We start from the raw sequence: 6,328 nt of genomic DNA on the forward strand, positions 1-6,328 counted from the left end.
TATCCCCCCAAAAATATGAATTAATTGTTCTCTGTGTCATTGAAGTCATTTCTCCACTTCTGCGATTTCCTGTTTAATCACTGTATTTTATGATTAGTCTATGTTCTAATTTCAAAATTCCAAGCAATTAAAAGAAAATTACAGAGAGATAAAATTATTATTTAATATTCAATTAATTTTAGTCTATTACAAGTAAATGTATTATGCACCCATGAAAGGTGAAAAATGGGAACATGTACATTTTAGCTCTATAACAAATTAAGCAATGTTTTAGAATCTTCTGTTTGAATAATGCTTTAAGATCCTATTCATAGTGTCTTCCTATGAATCGTTGAATTTGTGGTTGCTAGATGAAATAGTTGTGTTAAAATTGGTTAGTAAAAAGCACAGTGAATTCAGATATAGATGAGATCTTACAGGGTATAATTGTATATTAACGGGTGATTTTTTAAGAAAATATCTTAATGTATGTAGTATGCTTATATAATATGTAATTAATATTTTATACCTTTATATAATATGGTCTAAAAAAATGGTCCTTTTTCCTTTGGCTTTATTTAGTTTTACCTAGGCTTTGCTTTTTTTTTTTTTTTTTTTTTTTTTTGCTAAAGGGTACATATGCTCATTAGAGAAAAAACGAGAGGGAGGGAAAGGAGGAGATGTCTCCCATGGGGAATGATCAGGCTGCAATTCCTTCTCCTCCACTAGCCCTCCCTTTGGTATTTTAGACATGCACACACATACACACACACACACACACACACACACACACACACACACATACACAAAGTACGCAGGGCCTAAAGAGAAAGAATACACTTATTTAAAAGTAATAAAAGAAAGTAGACAGTTTTGTGGGGCCATTTTGAGATGCTTTTATTTGATTAAATACAGAATTTTCTGGGTTCCTATTGCACCTGTTCTCATTGTGTGAGAAGAGGTTTAAGTTTTGTGGTAGCTTATTGAGAACACATAGAATTTGATCTTTCTGGTTTCATACATGTGTGTGTGGGCGGAGAGTGGTTTAAAGTTTCACTGCCTATAAATCTTACAGCTCTCGTATTTTTATTAAAATATTAGGTAGATTTCTCGATTTCTCTTTCTTTTTTTTCATCTTCCTTTTTTTTTTTTTAATTTTACGTTTTTGGCATAGGGTGCATGTGCTTGCTGGAGAGGAGACACAGAGAGAGGATAGTGAGAAATCACTCCACTGAGGGAATGGCCACACTGTGATTCCTTCTCTGCCATACTTCTCCTGGGATTTTGGCACACACACATGCCTGGCATGATTTTCAAGCCACTGGGTCCAGGGCTCAAACCATGTATAGCTATGTTGTCTTTTAAAATTTATTTTAGAATCCATCCTATAAATCTACAGTGGATGTTCTTGAATATTAAGAATTTATCAGTAACTGCCAATGCTATATTTAAGGTTAGAAGTTTAGGAAGACTCTGAGAAAAAAACAGAGGCATATAATATGTACATAAACACAGAAGAGACTAATATTTTAAAGTAGAACCCCAATAGATAAGATTTTTCCAGGGCACGTTTTAATAATCTCCATTCTTCATATAGTATCTACTTCTCACATCACATACTAATTTTGCACTTGGGGCAGTACATTCCAATATTAGTTATACATGTGACCATTACATTTCAGAGATCCGGGAATTAAAAAGAGATGTTCTTTATTTTTGCCACAACATAACCTTTAATAATTACTTAAATCCTAATTTCTGCCTTATTTTTATTATATATCATTACTATATTACATATTATATTGTATATTTACTTATCAATTGTTTACTATATATTTTGCATGTAAAAAATGCTAGTGCTAAATCACATAAAGTTAAAATAGGTAAATAGAGGGACCAGCAGTTAGCATAATTGCTATGTTGCTGGACTCCCACGTAGTCAAATGAGGTTTGAGTCCCAGACCCAGTGGCTTAAACTCACGCCGGGTGCGTGTGCGTGCGTGCCCAAGCTCCACAGAGGAGAATGGAGGAGAAGGGATTGTGGCATGGCTATCCCCCCTGGGGGTGACTTCTCGCTTTCTGTCTTTCTGTCTATCTCTATCTGGCGAGTACACACGCCCTATAGCAAAAACCTCTCAAAAAAAAAAAAATAGGTAAATAGATGTATAGACAGGTAACCAGAAAGATGGACAGATAGCAATAGAAACAGTTAAAGATCATTGTTTTCCTGTTTTTGGAAATACCAGATGCCTGCACCCTGCATTTTTACAAAGGTTAACTAACGCCTACCCATTAGTCAATGGGAAAGACCCTAAAAAAGTCTACTAGTATATATGTAAATGTTTTACACTAAAAAGCTACATATTCTGTTTTTTTTTGTTTGTTTTTTGGTTTTATTTTGTTTTAGCTTTTTGCCATAGGGTGCGTGCACTTGCAGGAGACAGAGAGAGACAGTAAGAGGGAAAGTGAGAGGTACCCCCTACACACACACACACCCTGTAGGATGGCCTGGCTGCAATCCCTTCTCCCATTCCCCTCTTCGGATTTTGGGCACACATATATATGATATGTCCAGCATAATTTTCAAGCTGCCCAGTCCAAAACTCAAACCGTGGTTGGCCATATGAGAGTCTAGTGCCTTAATCACTACAACACCTGCTGATCCCTACATATTCTGTTTCTTTAAAAACATGTGGGGTAACCTCAGAGACTAATCTCTGCTAGCATTATTACTTTAGGATTATCTGACATGTGGGATGGCCACACAGTGAGATTTCATTCTGTTTGCAATCTATAAACTGTTACTTTTCTTACAGACCTATTTTCTCCCATTTTTGATAAGTCAGTGACAAGATAGGAATAAGATTGATCTCATTTCAGAAGACCCACCGTAAAAAGGGCAAAGTCCCATTTGGAATGTGGCATATGCTCTTACCTTGGGAAATGCACTCACGTTGGGACGCCATCAAACATGTGCTCCATCACTGACCACAATGTCGTTTCTTGGCATGAGAGGGTAGAATATATACAAGGTTTTACACACTTCATCTCATTTTATCTTCACAGAACCTTCATGACATATATTTGTCAAGAGTTATTTAATTATTTTATTTTTTAAAAGTAGAAACTGAAGTTACTACTTTTTAAGGTTAATTACCTTTTTTCATGAAGAAAAGAGAGGGACAAAGCGTACCCAATGAGGCCTCGCCACTGTGATCCACCAACAGCTTCCACCAGCCCCAGGTCGAGGGCACACATGTGGACCCAGGAAGGTCTCCAGATTGGAACCAGAGGCTTTCCAGGCAGGTCAGCTCACACAGTGTCATGTTTTACCATTGATTTACTCTCCTAAATTATTATCCCTGCTTTCCCCCCTCAGTCTTAAAATTATCTTACATTCCCTCACTAACTAGAAGTTAATAAAGAAAAAGGACAAAGTGTTATAGCCCTATGCCAAAGATAACACATCTAAAGCATTGTGAAGTCATGGTATTCACAGTTATTGAACCAAAAGATTGAGATGTAACATCTGGAAAGCAAATATTGCAAGAAAGAAGATTATTTTGTTTAGCATAGCCTGCTACGTTAAATAATAACCCTTTCATCTTTGAGTCTATGATCATCTACAGAACCTTGAAAAAGAAAATAGGATGAGCTATCCAATACTTACTTTAATAATACTAAACAGAATATAGGTTGCATCAAAGTACCTGTGTCCGAGGTTAGTAATGAACTTCCAGCCTCAGAGCAGTTCCTTTACTTGCTTATTATATTCATTCTTTTTCATTTAGCCCTCATATTATTGGGTAATAAATGATATGAATGTGAACGTAAAATCGTCCTGGGCTATCAAGTTGCACCAGCTATTCCATGCACCAAGAAGGAGCTTCATATGCTGGTAGGAGAATGCTCTCCCTTTCTTTCCAGAGTGCCACAAGTGATTTCCAGGAAGATGAGTCATAGTGCCCAAGAAGAACTAGATATTGAACTTTGTCAAAGTACAAGCGTGGACTTCACCGACAGGCAGTTTATCATGCTTCTACATTAAGGTATTAATTTCTATTTCAATCTTCTTGTAAAACAAAAAAGGAAGAATTTTTTATTACAGGGTAATAGCTTTACTGAAGTGACATAAATTATAGTTGAAGACATTAAAGTTACACACTTAAGGCTACTGCCCACTCTTATACAGAGTGTATTTCTTTCCAGTAGATTCTGGATCATTTCTAAAACATAGCCTGGACTTTTACCACACCAGGCCCTTTACTGTCCATAGAGGACTGCTGCAATGTTATCAGACGAAGATCGTCATGAGAAATTGATACATGCTTTTGTCTCACGTGATGGCATATCTTGGAAGACCTTTTCACATTGATGTTGACGATGAATATGAGAGCTGCTAAACCATGGGCACTTGTGGGCAAAATGAACTCCCTGCCAGAATTATCAATTTTACTAATCAACTATCTCTTTCTTCTGCCTTTTCTTTTACTCCTCTTTCTAATTGTACTTCCTAGAGCTTATCTACATTTTGCTCAGAAATCCTTTTACACCACTAGATAGTTTATGAAGCACAAATAATACCGTAAACTGTCCTAACCTGGGGGGACAGTCGAACAGGTTTCCTGAGGGAATGAGTGAGAGCCGGGACAAGCGGCGTAGTGTTACAGCACGGACATGACACAGTGTCTTCAGGGTCGTCGTTTATCGTGGGCAGCAGGTACAGCACGGAGATGATGCAACACGTCATCTATTGTGAGCAGCATGGAGACCACACAGTGCCACAGCCCCTCAGGGTCGTCTGGAGATGACACGGTGTCACAACTCTTCAGGGTTGTCCGAAGATGATGCGGTGTCACAATTCTTCAGGGTCGTCCAAAGACGACGCAGTATCACAGCTCTTCAGGATCTTCCAGGTCATCTGGAGATGACAGTGTTACAACTCTTCAGGGTCATCTCTCTGGTTGTCTTTTTCGTCTTCCTGGTCGTCTGTGTCGTCTTTCTGGTTGTCTCGCGATTGTGGGCCAGGCATCGTGATTATATACATGCTGGTGGGCAGTGATTGGTTGAATGAAGGATTGTAAAAGGTGGGTTATGATTGGTTGCTTCTGTGGACCAATCATGAGATGCCAGATTATGTAAATCTGAGGGATTCTAAGCTCACCTATTTGCTATGGGAAGTGGCCAATCAGAGTATGGTTTTGAAGGTCAGGTTTTTTGAAGGGAACCAATTGTGGCCTTTATGGGAAGTAGCCAGTCAAAGAGTATGATTCTGAAGGTGAGGTTTTTGAAGGGGAGCCAATCATGCCCTTTGGCATTGTGTAATTGTTCGCTTTCTGAGAAACCAGCAATATTTGCTGGTGTGCAGCCTCCCACAGTAAACTATCTCGACTACTAGAGTTTTAATTCTGAATATGGTAACGTGATTTTCTTGGATGAGCTATTGGTAGTGTCAAGGAAAAGTGGGAAGTTAGACGATCACAAAATACCATGAGATAACATAAAGTCATTATGTGCTTTGAGATGGGGGCATCTGTGACATGAAATATGGAAGTAAAGGTGTGAAAGATGAATTCTAGAACATGAATTGCCTGGAAGTAAGAATTAGAGATTGTAGCCCTGGCAATGTTAAGGTATAACATGCTTGTTTTAGGCATGGAAATAATTCAATTTTAATAAGCATACCATTTTTTCATTGTGGATTTAAAACTATGAAAATAATGTACAAACATTCAAAAATTAAATGATGCAAAATAATTTAGAATGGAAAATAAGACTCTTACTTTTCTATTCGATGTCTTATGTCCCAGAGACAGAAATAATCAACTTACTATGTTTTACCATTTTAGTCAATTTCAAAGTATCTCTGGGAAAATGGGAATGATACAAATTTTTCTATATCATTATTTCATATCGATATTTTTGCATGTTTTATATATTAGCATATATGAACTTACTTCATTCTCTTTTTTAGAAAAATATTTATTTTAAAAAATTATTATCATTATCTTTTAATTTGACCAGAGAGAGAGAGGGGGGAAAGTGAGAAAGTAAACTGCCAGGTCTGAGACTAGAACCATACATGGTTGCCAAAGCAAGAACAAACAAACGAAAATGTAGAACTCTGCACACATACAGACTCACACATAAGAATTGACCTCTTTGTAATACTGATACTTTAAATAATAAAGAAATCTTATTTTCTATTTATAGAAATTTCTATTTAGATCCTTCAGTAAAATGTAAAATATTTTATAATAATTCTTTCACTAATTATTTCTAATTATAAAATTCTGACCTTCACTGGCTTAATATTTCTTAAAGAGATTTATTTAAATAATAGTTTATT

Source organism: Tupaia chinensis, unplaced genomic scaffold (assembly GCF_000334495.1).
Source record: "Tupaia chinensis unplaced genomic scaffold, TupChi_1.0 Scaffold000155_1, whole genome shotgun sequence".
In the NCBI taxonomy this organism is placed as follows: Eukaryota; Metazoa; Chordata; class Mammalia; order Scandentia; family Tupaiidae; genus Tupaia; species Tupaia belangeri.